We start from the raw sequence: 19,685 nt of genomic DNA, 5'->3' as shown, positions 1-19,685 counted from the left end.
ACCTGGCGTTCCTCATATCACTGGTGACCTGGCCCTCAGCTAATGATGGGCGCCCCCTCAGCCTGGCCCCAGGGGAAATGGAAATTCTTTGCCTGCCTGCTGCTCGTGAGGATCTTCTTGCCTCCTGCTTATAACAGAAAGTCCTGACTGTCTGTGGCCTGCACCTGGGGGCCTGAGCGGCCCTGTTTGCTCTGTCATCCACCTGTTGCAGGAGATAGTGCCAAGCCCTTCACCTCTGCCAGGGGCTGTGACCTTGCCTCTACCTGAATTCAAAGTGTTGCCCTACTCTCCGACCATGATTAGTGGGTGTTGTCCTGGCCTCTGACTACAGCAGGGGCCGTTACGATGCCCTCTTGGAGACATGAGGTTGTCCTCCTGTCTGCCTCCTGAAACAGGCTGTTTTCCAGCACTCTGTCTGTAAGAGGGATGGTAGCCTACCATTCACCTACCCTTGACTATAATAAAGCCACTGTCCCATGCTCCGAGATGACATGGGAATTGTTCTCTTGGCCTGACCTGACTGTAACATGCGTGGTCTGCTCACCAGCTATTTAACAGGGATATTGTCCTCTCCTCTGACTCTGAATGATGCTACCTTTGCTGCCAGATAGAAACAAAAGGGTCTCTCAGCTGCAACAGTGGTGCTGCGGTGCTGCTTGCCTCTCACCGTAAGCTGAGTGTGTGTCTGCTTGCCCCCTGCTCCCTGGGCCCAAAGGCTGCCCTTGAATCTCCTGCCCAGATGCACTCTGGAGGGCAGAAGGGAGGGTCTATCAGACATCCTCCCCTCAACTTTAAACCTCCCAGTGTCGCCCTGGGACAGTAGGGGAAGTAGGGCCTGGCCTGGAGATGTAGGGGACCCCCAAGGGCTGAGAGGCGGGGGTCTATGGTGGCAGGAAGCTTGGGGTGCTAGAGGGTTGTGGTTGGGCTGCTGGGGCCCGGTTGGCTGCGGAGCCCTCGGGAGGAGGCAGGAAGTCAGGGTGGGACGTGGGCGCGAGGAGACAGGTGGTGGCTACGACGGTGAAGGGAGCTGAGACTGTCCAGGCAGCCAACTTAGGCCAGGAGGACCATGTGAATGGGACCAGAGGGCTCCCGGGCTGGGCAGGTAAGGAGCGCTGGTACTGGGGGCGCAGGCACTGGGGTGAGAGGCCTGATAGCAGACGGCTGCGGTTACGCGGGCCCAGGCTCCCTAGGGACACAGCAGCCCTTTGTGGCTGGGGAGAGAAGATCCTCGCTCAAGGTCAAGTGGGAGGCAGGCAGTGTCGCTGGGTTGCCTCTTTCCTGCGAAGCTGGTGGCGCTTGCCTCTGCCGTGCTGTCCACCAGCAGCCCCACCTCACTGGGACCATGTTTCCTGGAGACCAGGCACATGGACAGTCAGGTGTTAAAAAGGCTTCCAGAAACCACCAAATCCAGTCCCTCATGCCATGAGGATGAGGCTCCTGAGGCCCAGAGATAACAAGGCACTCACTGCCTATGGTTTCTCAGCAAGGCAGTGGCAGGGCTGGGCCACTGCCACTGAGAGAGTGATGTCCGAGGCTGTGACCACCCCGCCTGGAGCAGGGTGATGGACAGGTTGGACTCAGAGGACCCAGGAATCCTTCTGGTTTCTGGGACAGACCCCAGTGACAAGAATCTCCTGAGAGAGAGACAGAGAGAGAGAGAGAGAGAGAGAGAGAGAGATCACCCAGGGCATCCAGATGGACATGCGAGGAGTGATTTTATCCTCAGTGATCGAGGGAAGAGTCTCCTGATGGGCGTGGACTAATATGTGTGGGGGTGTCCATCACCCGGGATGGAGCTCCAGGGTGGATGGACATATCTGATCTGAGTCTGGGAGGTTGGGAGTGAAAGAGAATGATGGGAGAAAGGAAGAGGAAGTACTATTTTTATCCCAGACAGGGGTGCAGTTGGCCCTGGGTGAGGAAGCGCTGAACTCCCATCTGGAAAGTCACCATTCCTGCCCCTGCCAAGCGTCACAGCAGGATGTCCTCCCCTCGCCCCTGGCTCCCTCCGGCTTCAGCCCTGCCTGTGTAGGGCCAGTTGGTTTTGCTGATTCCTGCTTCAAACCCCAGGGAGGTGGAGAGAGATTGGGGAGGCATAGTTGCTACCTGCTCACCTCCTCACTTTTTAACTCTGAGCCTTAATTTTTTGGGGGAGTCCCCACTCAGCCAGATTTCCAGGTTTCCCCTGCTTCGTTGGAGTTTTTCTTGACACACACTTTCCGCCTAGTCAGCAGGTCCCAGCCTTTCTCCTATCTACAGCTCCGAGTCCTGTAGTCTCTTGTGGGGGCTAGGGAACATGGTGGCTCTCCCCGCGCTTCAGGGAGGGTCATTCACCCTGGACAGGCATGAGCAGTTCCTTCCACCCAGCCCTATGACAGATGAATCAAACAGGGTCCCTTGCTCTTGGGCCCCAGGAACAGAGGCTCTTCTCAAAGAGAGAAGGGCCAAGTGGACAGGGGCTGACAACAGGCTGAGGGTTGGTTCAGAGGAGGGGAGAAGGCATTTCTTAAGATCTGGAAAGCTTCCTGCCAGAGTCAAGACAGTTCTGAGAAGGAGAAAGACCCATTTTCGAGAGTGCCTAGGATATGAAGCCAAGGTCACTATCCCTGGATTCTGTTCCTTGGGTACCACGAGGCCAGAGACCTCAGAGCAAGACCAAAGGCAAGAGAGCCCACAGATGCGGTGTGGGGCAGAGAACATGCATTTCAGAGACAGGCCGACCCAGTCACAATTCCGCTCTACCATGTCCTTGAGCAAGTGGCTTCATCTCTCTCTGAACTTCAGTTTACTTACCTGTAAAGAGGCAATAATCAAGCTGGGCGCGGTGGCTCACACCTGTAATCCCAGCACTTTGCGAGGCTGAGGCGGGCAGATCACTTGAGGCCAGGAGCTTGAGACCAGGCTGGCCAACATGGTGAAACCCTGTCTTCACTAAAAATGCAAAATTAGCCAGGCGTGGTGGCAGTGGCAGGTGCCTGTAATCCCAGCTACTCAGGGGGCTGAGGCAGAATCGCTTGAACCCAGGAGGTGCAGGTTGTAGTGAGCAGAGATCAAGTCATTGCACTCCAGCCTAGGCAACAGATTGAAACTCCGTCTCAAACAAAAATGCCTCCTGGGTTCAGGCGATTCTCCTGCCTCAGCCTCCCAAGTGCTAGGATTACAGGTGCGCCACCACGCCCAGCTAATTTTTGCATTTTTAGTAGAGATGGGGTTTCACCATATTGGCCAGGATGGTTTCGATCTCCTGACCTTGTGATCCGCCCACCTCGGCCTCCCAAAGTGCTGGGATTACAGGCGTGAGCCACTGCACCTGGCCGGCACATAGTAGGTGTTCAAGGGAAGTGAGGCACTCCCTCCCCCTGCAAATGATGCACCAAAAGGAGGGCTGTCCACACCCAAATTACGCCCACTCAGCAGCTTGGCAGGCCAGTGAACCACCCATTCCCTCACATTTGTGGTGTGGCTTTGCAAATCAGCCTGCTTCCTGTATATAGTGTGAGGGGTGTGAGAACTCAAGCAGGCTGGACTCTGAGCAGGGCCATGGGATCTGCTTTAGAAGAGGGTCTCTCACACAGCCACACACAGACACACACACACACAAGCCAAAACACCATACATATTATAGGAAAATGTATGTGTACAGATGTGTTCAGAAGCAGGGCAGGGACTACACATAAAACACAGACTATATCCTATAACTCCAGGCACACACCCAAGCTGATGGCTTCAAGGCCAAGCTCAATTCAGTGAAAGTAATTCTCAGTGGGGTGGGGTGGGGTGGGGGGTGAGGAGCAGGTAGGACCAAGGTACCATCCAGTAATGTGGCCTCTTAACAATCAACCTCAGTGTTGATTTTAAAGTATCTGGAGCTAGGGGTTCGAGGCTGCAGTGAGCTATGATCGCTCCACTGCACTCTGGCCTGGGTGACACAGCTAGATTCTATCTCTAAAAAATAAATATGGCAGGGCACAGTGGCTTATGCCTGTAATCCCAGCACTTTTGGAGGCCAAGGTGGGTGGATCATCTGATGTCAGGAGTTCGAAACCAGCCTGGCCATCATGGAAAATCCCTGTCTCTGCTAAAAATACAAAAAATTAGCCAGGCGTGGTGGCACATGCCTGTAATTCCAGCTACTCAGGAGGCTGGCAGGAGAATCGCTTGAACCCGGGAGGCGGAGGTTGCAGTGAGCTGATTGCACCATTGCACTCTAGCCTGGGCGACAAGAGTAAGTCTCCGTGTCAAAATACATACACACATACATACATAACGTATCTGGAACTCCTTTTCCAACTGTTGTACTAAAGGACACTAGTTGCATTAGGCACCTGGAAAGGAGAGGGCTCTGAGGCCAACTCAACATGGCTTCAGCTACAAGCTCTGGCCCATCATAATCACGATCACATCACAACCAACATTAGCTTGTTAAAGCTCCAAAAGTCTCCCCGAGAAGAAGCCTGATTCGCTTTGTCTAAACCAGTGTTTCCTGAACTTCCTGGGTCATAAACCTTTTTGTCCCATGTCACCTATTCTATGTTGATGCCTTTTGATACAAGGAGAGGAGTGGGAGGGCAGGGTGGGCTGTGCAGAGACACTCACATGATTGTGTCTCATGGTAGAGTTTATGTCTTGGCAGTAGTTTTGTTGTTTATGTTTTCTCTCTCTTTTTTTTTTTTTTTTTTTTGAGACAAAGTCTTACTCTGTTGCCCAGGGTGGAGTGCAGTGGCACAATCTTGGTTCACTGCAACCTCCGCCTCCCAGGTTCCAGCGATTCTCCTGCCTCAGCTTCCCTAGTAGCTGGGATTACAGGCGTGTGCCACCACGCCTGGCTAGGATTTTTTTGTTTGTTTGTTTGTTTTTTGAGACGGAGTTTCGCTCTTGTTGCCCAGGCTGGAGTGCAGTGGCGCGATCTTGGCTCCCCGCAACTTTGCCTCCCAGGTTCAAGTGATTCTCCTGCTCAGCTTCCTGAGTAGCTGGGATTACAGGCATGGGCCACCATGCCCGGCTAATTTTGTGTTTTTAGTAGAGATGGAGTTTCTCCATGTTGGTTAGGCTGGTCTCAAACTCCTGACCTCAGGTGATCTGCCTGCCTCAGCCTCCCAAAGTGCTGGGATTACAGGCGTGAGTCACCTCGCCCAGCTGTTTTTGTTTTCTTATTACAAAATTAGCACATTGCTGTTTTAAAAACACTCAAACAGGCCAGGCACAGTGGCTCACGCCTGTAATCCTAGCACTCTGGGGGGCCATGATGGGAGGATCACGCGGGCCCGGGAGTTTGAGACCCGCCTGGGCAACATAGTGAGACCCCATCTCTATTTAATTATTGAAAAAAATAAATAAAATTTAAAACTCAAACAGTACAGAGGCACATAAAGAAATATAAGAAACGCAGCCTCCTCCAAACCCACTTCTGGGATATGCCCATCGTGAACCATTTGGTGTGTGTCCTTCCAGATTTTCCTATGTATGGCTGCTGGAAAACACGGAGGTTGAGTCTAGTCTCTGCAGGCTGGCAGACCAGGACTCACTTCACAACTCCACTGTTCATTTGTTTGTTGTGAGGCCTCAGACAAATCATTTTACCTGGTTTGGGCCTCAGTCTTTGCATCTGTAAAATGGGGATAATAATAGCACTTCATAGGATTATTATGAGAATTACATGAAATAATGCAAATAAAGGCTTAGCACAGAGCTTATTTAAAAGAATCCCCTATATACATATGTCAATGCAAATAGGCATATACTCTGCATTCTGTTCCGCAACTTGCTTGCCATGGGGTATGCGGGATGTCTTTCCGTGTCAGTATGTGGAGCTCTGCCTCATCCTTTTAACTGTTTCACTAAACGTTAGCTTGGTAAATGGTTAACGGTGGTGATTTTGAAATGTTACTTCCTGGCAAGTGTTGCTGTCGCGTGCGGCCATGTTGTTGGTAGTCTCAGATATTATTGATCAGTGAGCTAACTACAAGCCTTACAGCCTCCTGTGGAAATGAAGTGACCCACCAGAGGGACACCCACCTCTGTCACAGAGGGCAGGGCCAAATGCATGGGACGCTCTCTGCTCACCTCTGCGTCCTCAGCACTAGGTCAGAATCTGGCACGTAGGAGGCATCTATTAAATTTTTTTTTTTTTAGAGATAGTGTCTCACTCTGTTGCCCAGGTTGGGGCACTGTAATTTCACACACCTGGGCTTGAGTGGTTGTCCCACCTCAGCTTCCTGAGTAGCCTAGGACTACAGATGTGTATCACCACGCCCAGGTAATTATAAAATAATTCCTGGCCAGGCACACCTGTAATCCCAATACTTTGGGAGACTGAGGCAGGAAGATCTCTTGAGACTAGGCATTTAAGACTAGCCGGTGCAACATAGCAACACTCCGTCTCTATTAAAACATAATAATAACAATACATTTCATTTATTTATTTATTTATAGATGGAGTCTTGCTCTGTCACCCAGGCTGGAGTGCAGTGGTGCAATGTCAGCTCACTGCAACCTCTGCCTCTGGGTTCAAACAATTCTCCTGCCTCAGCTTCCCAAGTAGCTGGGACTACAGGCACATGCCACCACGCCTGGCTAATTTTTTTTTTTTTTTTTTTTTTTTTTTTTTTTTTTTTTTTTTTTTTTTGAGACTGAGTCTGGCTCTGTCGCCCAGGCTGGAGTGCAGTGGCCGGATCTCAGCTCACTGCAAGCTCTGCCTCCCGGGTTTACGCCATTCTCCTGCCTCAGCCTCCCGAGTAGCTGGGACCACAGGCGCCCGCCACCTCGCCCGGCTAGTTTTTTGTATTTTTTAGTAGAGATGGGGTTTCACCGTGTTAGCCAGGATGGTCTCGATCTCCTGACCTCGTGATCCGCCCGTCTCAGCCTCCCTAAGTGCTGGGATTACAGGCTTGAGCCACCGCGCCCGGCCTAATTTTTGTATTTTTAGTAGAAACGGGGTTTCACCATGTTGTCCAGGCTGGTCTCGAACTCCTGGCCTCAAGTGATCCACCCCTGCTTGGCCGCCCAAAGTGCTGGGATTACAGGTGTGAGCCACCGTGCCTGGCATAATACCCTTTACGTGTAAAATGTAAAATAAATTTTTGGCTGGGCCAAAATGTAAAAATTTTGGGAGGCTGAGGCGGGTGGATCATCTGAGGTCAGGAGTTCGAAACCAGCCTGGCTAACATGGTGAAACCCTGTCTCTACTAAAAATACGAAAAATTAGCCAGGCGTAGTGGCAGGTGCCTGTAATCCCAGCTACTCGGGAGGTTGAGGCAGGAGAATCGTTTGAACCCAGGAGGTACAGGTTGCAATGAACCGAGATCGTGCCATTGTACTCCAGCCTGGGCAACAAGAGCGAAACTCCATCTTTAAAAAAAAAAAAAAAAAAAAAAGTGTGTGTGGAGATAAGGTCTCACTATTTCACCCAGGCTGCACTCACACTATGTACGGTCTCAAGCAATCCTCCCACTTCACCCATTACGTTTTTGTCAATAGGCCAGCTCCTTTCATCCACAAGCAGCAGCCTAAGCTCAAAGTTCTCTCTTGTAGTGCAGCATTTCCTAAAATATGACCTGTACACCACTCAAGTGTGTGAGTGATTTTAGGGGATAATGGATGAACATTTACGAATGTTAATTTTTTTTAGTGTGCGCTGTTGTTTCACTTCCATTTATGTCTCATGATTTTGGTTTTCCATTTATGGTAGTAAAGTTTCCATTTTAGGTACATATATCAAAGATGAAAAAGTAGCCCGTGGAAGTGCCAAAAATCATGAAGGAAAATGAAAATGATCAATCATTTTAGCCTGGAAGATGTTTAAGGCCAGTGTCTATGTAGCAAGCACTATGTTAAAAATTTTATTTTATGAGATCATCTATATATCACGTATCATGCTCACCACAGCCAGCCCTAGATGCAAGTCTTATTTTTGTCATCATTTTGCTGATGAAGGAACTGAGGGAAGTACAGAGGTTTAGCAACCTGCCCAACAGCCTTCTGCCAGTAAGTCTTGTTTTTTTTGTTTTTTTTGTTTTGTTTTTGAGACAAGGTCTCGCTCTGTCACCTAGGCTGGAGGGTAGTGGCTCAATCTTGGCTAACCATAGCCTTGACCTCCCCAAGCTCAGGTGATCCTCCCACCTCATCCTCCCAAGTAGCTGGGACCACAAGCATGGGACATCAAGTCTGGCTAATTTTTGTATTTTTTTTTGTACCGATGGGGTTTTGCCATGTTGCCCAGGCTGGTCTCAAACTCCTGGGCTCAAGTATTTGTCTGCCCACCTCAGCCTCCCAAAGTGCTGGGATTGTAGGCATGAACCACCACGCTTGGTGCCCTTCTGCCAGCAAGTGATTGGGAGAACCTGGGATTGAACTTGGGTTGCCATGGCATGGACATGGTGAACTGAGCTTCCATAACTGCCAGACTCCCAGAAACTTTCATAAAGCAGTGTGGATTGCCAAGCTGTAAGTAAGGCTCCATCCTAATAAAACTCCCATGGTGCAAGAAGCACACCAAGGTACCCAAGGTAGGGGACTCAGTAAAAGGGATTATCAGGTACATTCATGTTACTAGTTGGGGGACTTCTACTAAAATACCAATTAGAATAATTGCTCTATATCCTTTATTTATAGCGATACTTGACTAGCAGAATCAGTTCTATGTTCAAGACATAAATACATTTTGTTTGCATATAAAATAAGGCTTTTGTTGTTGTTGTTGTTCTCTGTGTCAAGAAGCTACTGAGTTCATTCAAAAAAGGTATTAAGCCAGGCGTGGTGGCTTGCACCTATAATCACAGCATTTTGGGAGGCCAAAGCAAGGGGACTGCTTGAGCCCAGGAGTTCAAGACCAGCCTGGGGAACATAGCCAGAATCCACCTTTACAAAAAATAAAAAAATTAACAGGCCGGGCGCGGTGGCTCAAGCCTGTAATCCCAGCACTTTGGGAGGCCGAGACGGGCGGATCACGAGGTCAGGAGATCGAGACCATCCTGGCTAACACCGTGAAACCCCGTCTCTACTAAAAATACAAAAAACTAGCCGGGCGAGGTGGCGGGCGCCTGTAGTCCCAGCTACTCCGGAGGCTGAGGCAGGAGAATGGCCTAAACCCGGGAGGCGGAGCTTGCCGTGAGCTGAGATCCGGCCACTGCACTCCAGCCCGGGCTACAGAGCAAGACTCCGTCTCAAAAAAAAAAAAAAAAATTAACTGGGTTTGGTGGTGTGTACCTGTGCTCCCAGCTGCTCAGGAGGCTGAGGTGGGAGGATCACTTGAGCCCAGGAGGTTGAGGCTGCAATGAGCCATGATCATGCCGCCACACTCCAGCCTGGGCAATAGAGTGCGATCCCATCTCTAAAAGAAAAAAAAAGGAGAGAGAGAGAGAGGAATTAAAGTCAGGTGCAGTGGCTCGTGCCTGTAATCCCAGCTATTCGGGAGGCTGAGATGGGAGGATTGCTTGAGGCCAGAAGTTTCAGACTGCAGTGAGCTACAATCATGTGCTGAACTACTTCAGCCTGGGTGACAGAGTGAGATGTGAGACTCCATCTCTTTAAAAAAAAAAAAAAAAAAAAAAAAAAAAACCGGCCGGCCGTGGTGGCTCATGCCAGTAATCCCAGCACTATGGGAGGCCGAGGCGGGTGCATCACGAGGTCAGGAGATTGAGACCATCCTGGCTAACACGGTGAAACTCTGTCTCTACCAAAAATACAAAAAATCAGCCAGGCATGGTGGTGGGCGCCTGTAGTCCCAGCTACTCAGGAGGCTGAGGCAGGAGAATGGCATGAACCCGGGAGGCGGAAGTTGCAGTGAGCCGAGATCGCGCCACTGCACTCCAGCCTGGGCGACAGAGCAAGATTCTGTCTCAAAAAAAAAAAAAAAACAACAAAACAAAACAAAAAAAACCAGCCCGGGCCCAGTGGCTCACACCTGTAATCCCAGCACTTTGGGAGGCAGAGGCAGGTGGATCACAACATCAGAAGTTCGAGACCAGCCTGGCCAACATAGTGAAACTAAAATTAGTTTCTACTAAAAAAACACAACTCTACTAAAAACACAAAAAATTAGCTGGGCGTGGTGGCGGGTGCCTGTAATCCCAGCTACTTGGGAGGCTGAGGCAGGAGAATCACTTGAACCTGGGAGGTGGAGGTTGCAGTGAGCTGAGATCATGCCACTGCACTCCAGCCTGGGCAACAGTGTGAGACTCCATCTCAAAAAAAAAAAAGTATATATTTTAAAAAATATGAAAAAGGAGGTAGCCCAGGACACATCCCTGATCTACCCACTAGAAATTAATTACTGATGGGGCACAGTAGCCCATGCCTGTAATCCCAGCACTTTAGAGGGCTGAGGCAGTGGATTGCTTAAGCTCAGGAGTTTGAGACTAACCTGAGCAACACCGCAAAACCCTGTCTCTACAAAAATTCAAAAACTACAAAAACAGGCCCTCTCATTCACAGCTTCTCAGGTGATAAAAGAAAAAGAAAAAAAAAAATAGCTGGAGGCTGGGTGCGGTGGCTCACACCACACCCGTAATCCCGCACTTTGGGAGGCCAATGCAGGCAGATCACTTGAGGCCAGGAGTTCTAGACTACCCTGGCCAACATGGTGAAACCCCGTCTCTACTAAAAATAAAAACATTAGCCAGGTATGGTGGCGGGCGCCTGTAGTCCCAGCTCCTTGGGAGGCTGAGGCAGGAGAATTGCTTGAACCTGGGAGGCAGAGGTTGCAGTGAGCTGAGACCGTGCCACTGCACTCCAGCCTGGGTGACAGAGTGAGACTTTATCTCAAAAATAATAATAATAGGCCGGGCGCGGTGGCTCATGCCTATAATCCCAGCACTTTGGGAGGCCGAGAAGGGCGGATCACGAGGTCAGGAGATCGAGACCATCCTGGCTAACACGGTGAAACCCCGTCTCCACTAAAAATACAAAAAATTAGTCAGGTGCGGTGGCAGGCGTCTGTTGTCCCAGCTACTCGGGAGGCTGAGGCAGGAGAATGGCGTGAACCCAGGAGGCAGAGCTTGCAGTGAGCCGAGATCGCACCACTGCACTCCAGCCTGGGTGACACAGCGAGACTCCGTCCCCCCAAAAAAAAAATTAATAATAATAATAATAATAATAGCCGGGCGTGGTGGCACATGCTATTTGGGAGGCTGAGGTGGGAGGATCGCTTGAGCCCAGGAGGTCGAGGCTTCAGTGAGCTGTGATTGTACCACTGCACTCCAGTGGCACAAGACAGCAAGACAACAAGAGGGAAAGACCCTATCTCAAAATAAAATAAAATAAAATAAAATAAAATAAAATAAAGAAGTTATTTACCATTCCTGCTAGCCCTGATTCTTGATATTGCTTGATATTGTGATGAGGGCTCTATGTGGGCATGAATAGCTAAGTCTCTTTATTGAACATGGGCAGCTTTGTCATTAGTCAAGTCTGGGTCGGGGCAAAGGCCAAGAAAATGTTTTAAATGATTCATTTTTTAAATTTTTATTTTTATTTTTATTTATTTATTTATTTATTTTGAGATGGAGTCTCGCTCTGTAGCCCAGGCTGGAGTGCAGTGGCGTGATCTCGGCTCACTGCAAGCTCTGCCTCCCGGGTTCACGCCATTCTCCTGCCTCAGCCTCCCGAGTAGCTGGGACTACAGGTGCCCGCCACCACGCCTGGCTGATTTTTTGTATTTTTAGTAGAGACAGCGTTTCACTGTGTTAGCCAGGATGGTCTTGATATCCTGACCTTGTGATCTACCTGCCTCAGCCTCCCAAAGTGCTAGGATTACAGGTGTGAGCCACGGCGCCCGGCCTTTATTTTATTTTATTTTTGAGACGGAGTCTTGCTCTGTCGCCAGGCTGGAATGCAGTCCCGGGTTCACGCCATTCTCCTGCCTCAGCCTCCTGAGTAGCTGGAACTAAAGGCGCGCACCACCACGTCCAGCTAATTTTTTGTATTTTTAGTAGAGATGGGGTTTCGCCATGTTGGCCAGAATGGTCTCAATCTCTTGACCTCGTGATCCACCCGCCTCAGCCTCCCAAAGTTTTGGGGTTATAGGCGTGAGCCACCGCACCCGGCCTTTTATTTTTATTTTTACAGAGACAAGGTCTCACTATGTTGCCCAGGCTGGTCTTGAACTTCCGAGCTCAAGTGATTTTCCCATCTTGGCCCTAGGATTATAAGCGTGAGCCTCCAGGCCTGGCCATTTTAAGTGATTTCTGACAGATTTTGCCACAAAGTGGTCCAGAGTACAACAGTAGAATAGCCTGCTTGTTCTTTTTTCTTTTTTACTTTTTGTGCTCTACATGTTCAGAGAAACTGAACTATAGAAATGACCCCTGAAGGAAGTACAGTCTTGTCTGCTGTATTTTGCGTTGCTTTGTTTGTTTTGTTTTGTTTGAGACAGGTTCTTGCTCTTTCCCCCAGGCTAGAGTACTGTATTGGCTCACTGCAACCTCAACCTCCTGGGCTCCAGCGATCCTCCTACTTCAACCTCCCGAGTAGCTAGGACCATAGGCGTGCACCACTACACCTGGTTAATTTTTGTATTTTTTGTAGAGATGGGGGTCTCACCATGTTGCCCAGGCTAGTCTTGAACTCCTGGCCTCAAGTGACCTTCCACTTTGGCCTTCCAAAATGTTGAGATTACTGGCTTGAGCCATTACTTCCGACCACCTGCCTGTTCTTGATGTAAAGCATTGGCCCAAGAAACTCAACCTAGAAGCTGACACATCTTTTGGACAAAATGTTCAATAAATCAATAGGTCTATAGTTGGAGGAGAAAAAATGTTAACTTAAAAAATTTTTAATTTAATTTAATTTTTTCTTTTTTTGAGACAGGGTCCCCCTGTCGCCCAGACTGGTATGCAGTAGTATAATCATGGTTCACTTCAGCCTTGACTTCCTGGGCTGAGCGATCCTCCCACTTCAGCCTCCTGGGTAGCTAGGACTACAGACAAACGCCATCATGCCATCATGCTTGGCTAATTCTTTTTTTTTTTTTTTTTTTTTTGAGACAGAGTCTCACTCTGTGGACCAGGCTGGAGTGCAGTGGCGTGATCTCCACTCACTGCAACCTCCGCCTCCCCAGCTCAAGAGATTCTCCTGCTGGCCGGGCATGGTGGCTCAAGCCTGTAATCCCAGCACTTTGGGAGGCCAAGGCGGGCAGATCATGAAGTCAGGAGTTCAAGACCAGCCTGGCCAACATAGTGAAATCTCGTCTCTACTAAAAATACAAAAATTAGCTGGGTGTGGTAGGACGCGGCTGTAGTCCCAGCTACTTGGGAGGCTGAGGCAGGGTAATCACTTGAACCTGGGAGTTGGAGGTTGCAGTGAGCTGAGATTATGTCACTGCACTCCAGCCTGGGCGACACAGCGAGACTCTGTCCTCTGTCTCAAAAAAAAAAAAAAAAAAAAAAAGGCTGGGCATGGTGGCTCACACCTGTAATCTCAGCACTTTGGAGGCCAAGGTGGGCAGATCACGAGGTCAGGAGTTTGAGACCAGTCTGACCAACATGGTGAAACCCTGTCTCTCCTAAAAGTACAAAAATTAGCTGGGCTTGGTAGGCGCATGCCTGCAGTCCCAGCTACTCAGGAGGCTGAGGCAGGAGAATCGCTTGAACCTGGGAGGCGGAGGTTGCAGTGAACCAAGATCGCACCCTTGTACTCAAGCCTGGGTAACAGAACTAGACGCCATCAAAAAAAAAAAAAAAAGAGATTCTCCTGCCTCACCCACCCAAGTAGCTGGGACTATAGTCGTGTGCCACCACACCCCACATCCAGCTAATTTTTGTGTTTTTAGTAGAGATAGGGTTTCACCATGTTGGCCAAGCTGGTCTCAAAATCCAGACCTCAAGTGATTCACCTGCCTTGGCCTCCCAAAGTGATGGGGTTATAGGTGTGAGCCACAGCTCCCAGTAGCCAGGCGCCGGCCACTAATTATATAGCTGGACATGGCCGGGCACCATGGCTCATGCCTGTAATCTTAGCACATTGGGAAGCCGAGGCAGGTGAATCACTTGAGGTCTGGATTTCGAGACCAGCCTGGCAAACATGGTGAAACCTCATCTGTACTAAAAATACAAAAATTAGCCAGGTGTGGTGGTGCATGCCTGTAATCCCAGCTACTTGGGAGGCTGTGGCAGGAGAATCTCTCTCTCTCTCTTTTTTTTTTTTTTTTTTGATGGCGTCTAGTTCTGTCACCCAGGCTTGAGTGCAATGGCGTGATCTCGATTCACTGCAACCTCTGCCTCCCGGGTTCAAGCAATTCTCCTGCCTCAGCCTCCTGAGTAGCTGAGACTACAGGCATGCACCTAGTATGCCTGGCTAATTATTGTATTTTTAGTAGAGACAGGGTTTCACCATGTTGGTCAGGCTGGTCTCTTGAACCCCTGGGCTCAAGGAGTCCTACTGCCTCAGCCTCCCAAAGTGCTGGGATTATAGCTGTGAGTCACCACGCCCAGACTCCTTCTGGTCTTAGTTTGACAAAGATTGCTGAGTAGCCAACATGATCTAACCAGGTTAATAAATGAGGTCAATAAAAAGAAAATCAAAATTAAAGCTTAATATAAATTTCTCATTGTCTGAAAGAAAGAAGTGGAAGAAGAAAAAAAAAAAAAAAAAAAAAAAAAAAACCAGATGAAAGGAATCCCCAGGGCTCCCAGAACCAGCAATGAGGGCAGATTCTGGGGTGAATGAAACAGGACATTCTTTTCTCACAATTTAGGAATCCAAGGTCAGGAGTAAGAATTTCGTAGATTCGAGGCTGCCTCTGACTAGGACATGTAATATTCTCAGTCAAACTGCAGACTGCCCGTGGTCCACAGAACATTTTGTGACGATTATAGAAAGGCTACCGGCCAGGTCTGGTAGCTCATGCCTGTCATCCCAACACTCTGAGAAGCTGAGGCGGGCAGGTTACTTGAGGTCAGGAGTTTGAGACCAACCTGGCCAACATGGTGAAACCCTGTCTCTACTAAAAATAATAAAAATTAGTGGGCATGGTTGTGCGCACCTGTAATCTCAGCTACTTGGGAGGCTGAAACAGGAGAATTACTTGATCCAGGACGTGGAGGTTGCAGTCAGCCGTGATTGTGCCACTGCATTCCAGCCTGGGGGACAGAGCAAGACTCCGTCTCAAAATAAATAAATAAATAAAATAAAAATTAGACTGGGCATGGTGGTTCATGCCTGCAATCCCAACACTTTTGGAGTCTGAGGTGGGAGGACTGCTTGAGCCCATGAGTTTGAGACCAGCCTGGGCAACATGGTGAAACCTTGTCTCTACAAAAAGGTAAAAATAAAAGGCTGGGCACGGTGGCTCACGCCTGTAATCCCAGCACTTTGGGAGGCCAAAGTGGCAGGTTACTTGAGCCCGGGAGTTCAAGACCAGCCTGGTCCACATGGTGAAACCCCATCATTACAAAAAATACAAAAATTAGTCAGGCTTGGTGGCATGGGCCTGCAGTCCCCACTACTCAGGAGGCTGAGGTAAGAGGATCCCTTGAGCCCAGGGGCAGAGTTTGCAGTGAGCTGAGACAGTGCCACGGCACTGCACTACAGCCTGGGCGACAGAGCAAGACACTGTTTCAAAAAAAAAAAAAAAGAAGAAGAAGAAGACCGGAAGGATGGGGATAACACCCACAGATGTATGCCTATATGACCTCACAATTACATAGGGACAGTTGCTGCTATTCATAGTCTCATTCTGTTATATATCCCTCTGCACACACAGACTCCTGCAGACCCACAGACATGCACCCATAAGCACAGTGCTCACTGCATATGGTTTCATATGCATAGACTTGCATTCACCAGTCAGGTAAATACATAACCAGAAACATGCATTCCAGGTAGAGGGAGGATTGTCTTGAAGAGAAAAGCCTTTGTTAACAGCACAGTGGTCAAATTTTTGATGGGGAATGGACCCTGTCAGACCTGCCTTCCTGTCTCACATTCTCCTAGACCTCTCAGCCCTCCCCCTCTGCCCTTAGACTTCCCAGGGAGTGAAAAGTAGAGGAGAGAATCTTGATAAAGAATGTAGGAGCCAAGCCAGGCATGTGCCAGCAATCCCAGCTATCTGGGAGGCTGAGGTGGGAGAAGCACTTTAGCCCAGGAGTTAGAGACCAGCCTGGGCAACATAGTGAGACCTCGCCTAAAAAAAAAAAAAAAAAAAAAAAAGGATCTAATTTGAGTTTTGCATCTGCCAGGAACCCTCAGCGTGTTATTGGGACAATCACTTAACCTCTCTTTTTCCCTAGTTTTATTTTTTATTTTATTTTTTTTGAGACAGAGTCTTGCTCTGTCGCCCAGGCTGGAGTGCAGTGGCACAATCTCGGCTCACTGCAACCTCCGCCTCCTGGATTCACGCCATTCTCCTGCCTCAGCCTCCCGAGTAGCTGGGACTATAGGCGCTTGCCACTACGCCCGGCTAATTTTTTGTATTCTGTAGTAGAGACGGGGTTTCACTGTGTTAGCCAGGATGGTCTCGATCTCCCGACCTCGTAATCCACCCGCCTCAGCCTCCTATAAGTGCTGGGATTACAGGCGTGAGCCACCGCGCCCAGCCTTCCCTAGTTTTAAAATGAGGCTGGTGAACTGTATTAGTGTTTCCTAAACTCTTGTGAAGACAAGGTGTCTTTTACCATTTCCTGTTCTGCACACCCTCTTCCCCACATGGATCTCATGATTTTAAAGTTTTTACCTACTAAGCTACCTCATTTAGATGCAAATTTTCTTATTTTCAAGTTAAAAAACAATTTAAATAGAGGAAGGGTCACACCACATTGTCCAGGCTGGTCTCAAACTCCTGGGCTCAATCAATCCTCTCTCCTCAGCCTCCCAAAGTGCTGGGATTACAGATGTGAGTCACTGCACCTGGCCTCAAGTTTAAATTTTAATCAAAGATTTGGCCAGGTACAGCAGCTCGGAGGAAGATTCTATTTTTTTTTTTTTTTGAGATGGTGTCTTGCTCTGTCACCTAGGCTGGAGTGCAATGGCGTGATTTTGGCTCACTGCAACCTCCACCTCCCTGGTTCAAGCAATTCTCCTGCCCCAGCCTCTTGAGTAGCTGGGATTACAGAAGCGCGCCACCACACCCAGCTAATTTTTGTATTTTTAGTAGAGACGGGGTTTCACCATGTTGGCCAGGCTGGTCGTCTTGAACTTCTGACTCCAGGTGATTCACCCACCTTGGCCTCCCAAAGTGCTGGGATTACAGGCATGAGCCACCGTGCCCAGCCTGCTTTTTTTTTTTGAGACAGAGTCTCGCTCTGTTGTCCATGCTGGAATGCAGTGGCGTGATCTTGGCTCACTGCAACCTCTGCCTCCCGGGTTCAAGTGATTCTCCTGCCTCAGCCTCCTGAGTAGCTGGGATTATAGGTGCACGCCACCACAACTGATTAATTTTTGTATTTTTAGTAGAGATAGGGTTTCACCATGTTGGTCAGGCTGATCTTGAACACCTGACCTCGTGCTCCACCCGCCTCAGCCTCCCAAAGTGCTGGGATTACAGGCATGAGCCACCGTGCCCAGCCTGCTTTTTTTTTTTTTTTTTTTTTTTTTTTCTGAGATGGAGTCTCGCTTTGTTGCCAGGCTGGAGTGCAGTGGCACAATCCTGGCTCACTGCAACCTCCGCCTCGCGGGTTCAAATTATTCTCCTGCCTCAGCCTCCTGAGTAGCTGAGATTACAGGCACCCACCACCATGCCCAATTAATTTTTGTATTTTTAGTAGAGACAGGGTTTCACCATGTTGGCCAGGATGGTCTTGATCTCTTGTGATCTGCCCACCTTGGCCTCTCAAAGTGCTAGGATTACAGGTGTGAGCCACCAAGTCCAGCCTTTTTTTTTTTTAGACAGGTTCTCGCTCTGTTATCCAGGCTGGAGTGCTGGAGTGCAGTGGCACAATCATAGCTCATCGCACTCTTGAGCTCCTGGGCTCAAGTGATCTTTTGCCTCAGCCTCCCGAGTAGCTGGAAGTACAGGCGTGCACCACCACACCTGGCTAATTTTTTGATTTTTTTCTAGAGGTGAGGTCTCACTATGTTGCCCAGGCTAGTCTGGAACTTCTGAGTTTGAATGATCCTACTGCCTCAGTCTCCCAAAGTGCTGGGATTACAGATGTGAGCCACCACGCCCAGCCAGCAACTCCAGGTTTGCTCTACTCCAAATAGGTTGTGTGACTTTAAGCATACCTCTGTGGGCCTCAGTTTGCTCATCTAAAATCAGAGGTTTAGCCAGGTATAGCAGCTCATGCCTGTAATCCCAGCACTTTGGGAGGCCAAGGAGGAAGGATCACTTGAGGCCAGGAGTTTGAGACCAGTCCGAGCAACATAGCAATACCCCCATCTCTAGAACAAACAAAAAATCACCTGGGCTCAGTGGTGCCAGCTACCCAGGAGGCTGAGGTTAGAGGATCACTTGAGCCCAGGAGTTTGAGTTTTCAGTGAGTTAGGATTGGGTCATTGCACTGCAGTCAGGGCAAAAAAGTGAGACATTATCTCAAAAATAGATCAACAAATAGTAAAATTGGAGATTAGGCTTGCTGGTTTCTAAGACCTTTGCAGATGGGAGACTCTGTGCATTAACACTCCACGTTCCAGTTGACATTTATTAACTAATTTTGGGTGCTGGAGGCTTTCAGACGAATAAACTACAGTTTCTGCTCTTGATGAACCCCCACTCTCATCAAAGGTATGGGAGAGGCAGTGGGACCTTGGGGTGACACGTGAATCAGTAATCGTGGAACTCTGTGCCTAAGTTGATTATTGAGGTCTGAATAGAATGTTGCAAGAGACTGGGGTGAGAGGGAAGCAAAGACCATTGGGAAGTCTTCACAGACTAGGTGATATTTAGGCTAGGTTCCTGTAATCCCAACACTTTGGGAGGCTGAGGCAGGAGGATTGCTTGAGGCCAGGAGTTCAAGACCAGCCTGGCCAACATGGTGAAACCCTGCCTCTACTAAAATTACAAGTTAGCCAAGCATGATGGTGCATGCCTGTGATCCCAGCTATCAGGAGGCTGAGGGAGGAGAATTGTTTGAACCTGGAAGGTAGAAGTTGCAGGAAAAAAAAAAAAAAAAGGGTAATATTTGAACTGAGCCTTGAAGGTTGAGTTAGAATTCAGCAGGTGGACAAAAGAGAGCATGCCGACTGGGTTCAGTGGTGCATGCCTATAATCCTAGCATTTTGGGAGGCCAATGCAGGAGGATTGCTTGAGCCCAGGAGTTCGAGACCAGACTGGGCAACATAGTGAGACCTCATCTCTACAAAAAAGTAATCAGCTGGGCATGATGGTGTGCACCTTTAGTCTTAGCTGCTGGGGAGGTTGAGGTGGGAAGACTGCTTGAGCCCAGGGGGTCTAAGGGGATTGCACGACTGCACTTCAGCCTGGGCAAGGAAGGGGGACCCTGTCTCGAGAGAGAGAGAGAAAGAGAGAGAGAAAGAGGGCACATTTCACAGCAGAGGGATCCACAAGTACAAAGGCATTAAGTAAGAAAATAGCGGCCGGGTGCGGTGGCTCAAGCCTGTAATCCTAGCACTTCGAGAAGCCGAGAGGGGCGGATCACGAGGTCAGGAGATTGAGAACATCCTGGCTAACACGGTGAAACCCCGTCTCTACTAAAAAATACAAAAAACTAGCCGGGCGAGGTGGCAGGCGCCTGTAGTCCCAGCTACTCGGGAGGCTGAGGCAGGAGAATGGCGTAAACCCGGGAGGTGGAGCT

The 19,685-nt window shown here is 49.2% G+C and overlaps 1 protein-coding gene across 2 annotated transcripts in view; it reads left to right on the top strand.

Annotated features, from left to right (window-relative positions):
- Positions 1-747: 747 nt before the first annotated feature.
- Positions 748-19,685, top strand: part of LCK (LCK proto-oncogene, Src family tyrosine kinase) — a 33,987-nt gene continuing 15,049 nt past the window's right edge. Inside the window, exon 1 of one of the 2 annotated variants that reach the window (XM_015134119.3) lies at positions 748-1,102. The gene's annotated coding sequence lies outside the window, so the exon portion shown is untranslated. The remainder of the gene's footprint in view (positions 1,103-19,685) is intronic. The other variant, XM_015134101.3, reaches the window with a different exon arrangement.

This window comes from Macaca mulatta, chromosome 1 (genome assembly GCF_049350105.2).
Source record: "Macaca mulatta isolate MMU2019108-1 chromosome 1, T2T-MMU8v2.0, whole genome shotgun sequence".
Classification (NCBI taxonomy): domain Eukaryota; kingdom Metazoa; phylum Chordata; class Mammalia; order Primates; family Cercopithecidae; genus Macaca; species Macaca mulatta.
The sequence above is the reverse complement of the archived record's forward strand: the minus strand, read 5'-3'. Positions and strand labels throughout refer to the sequence as shown.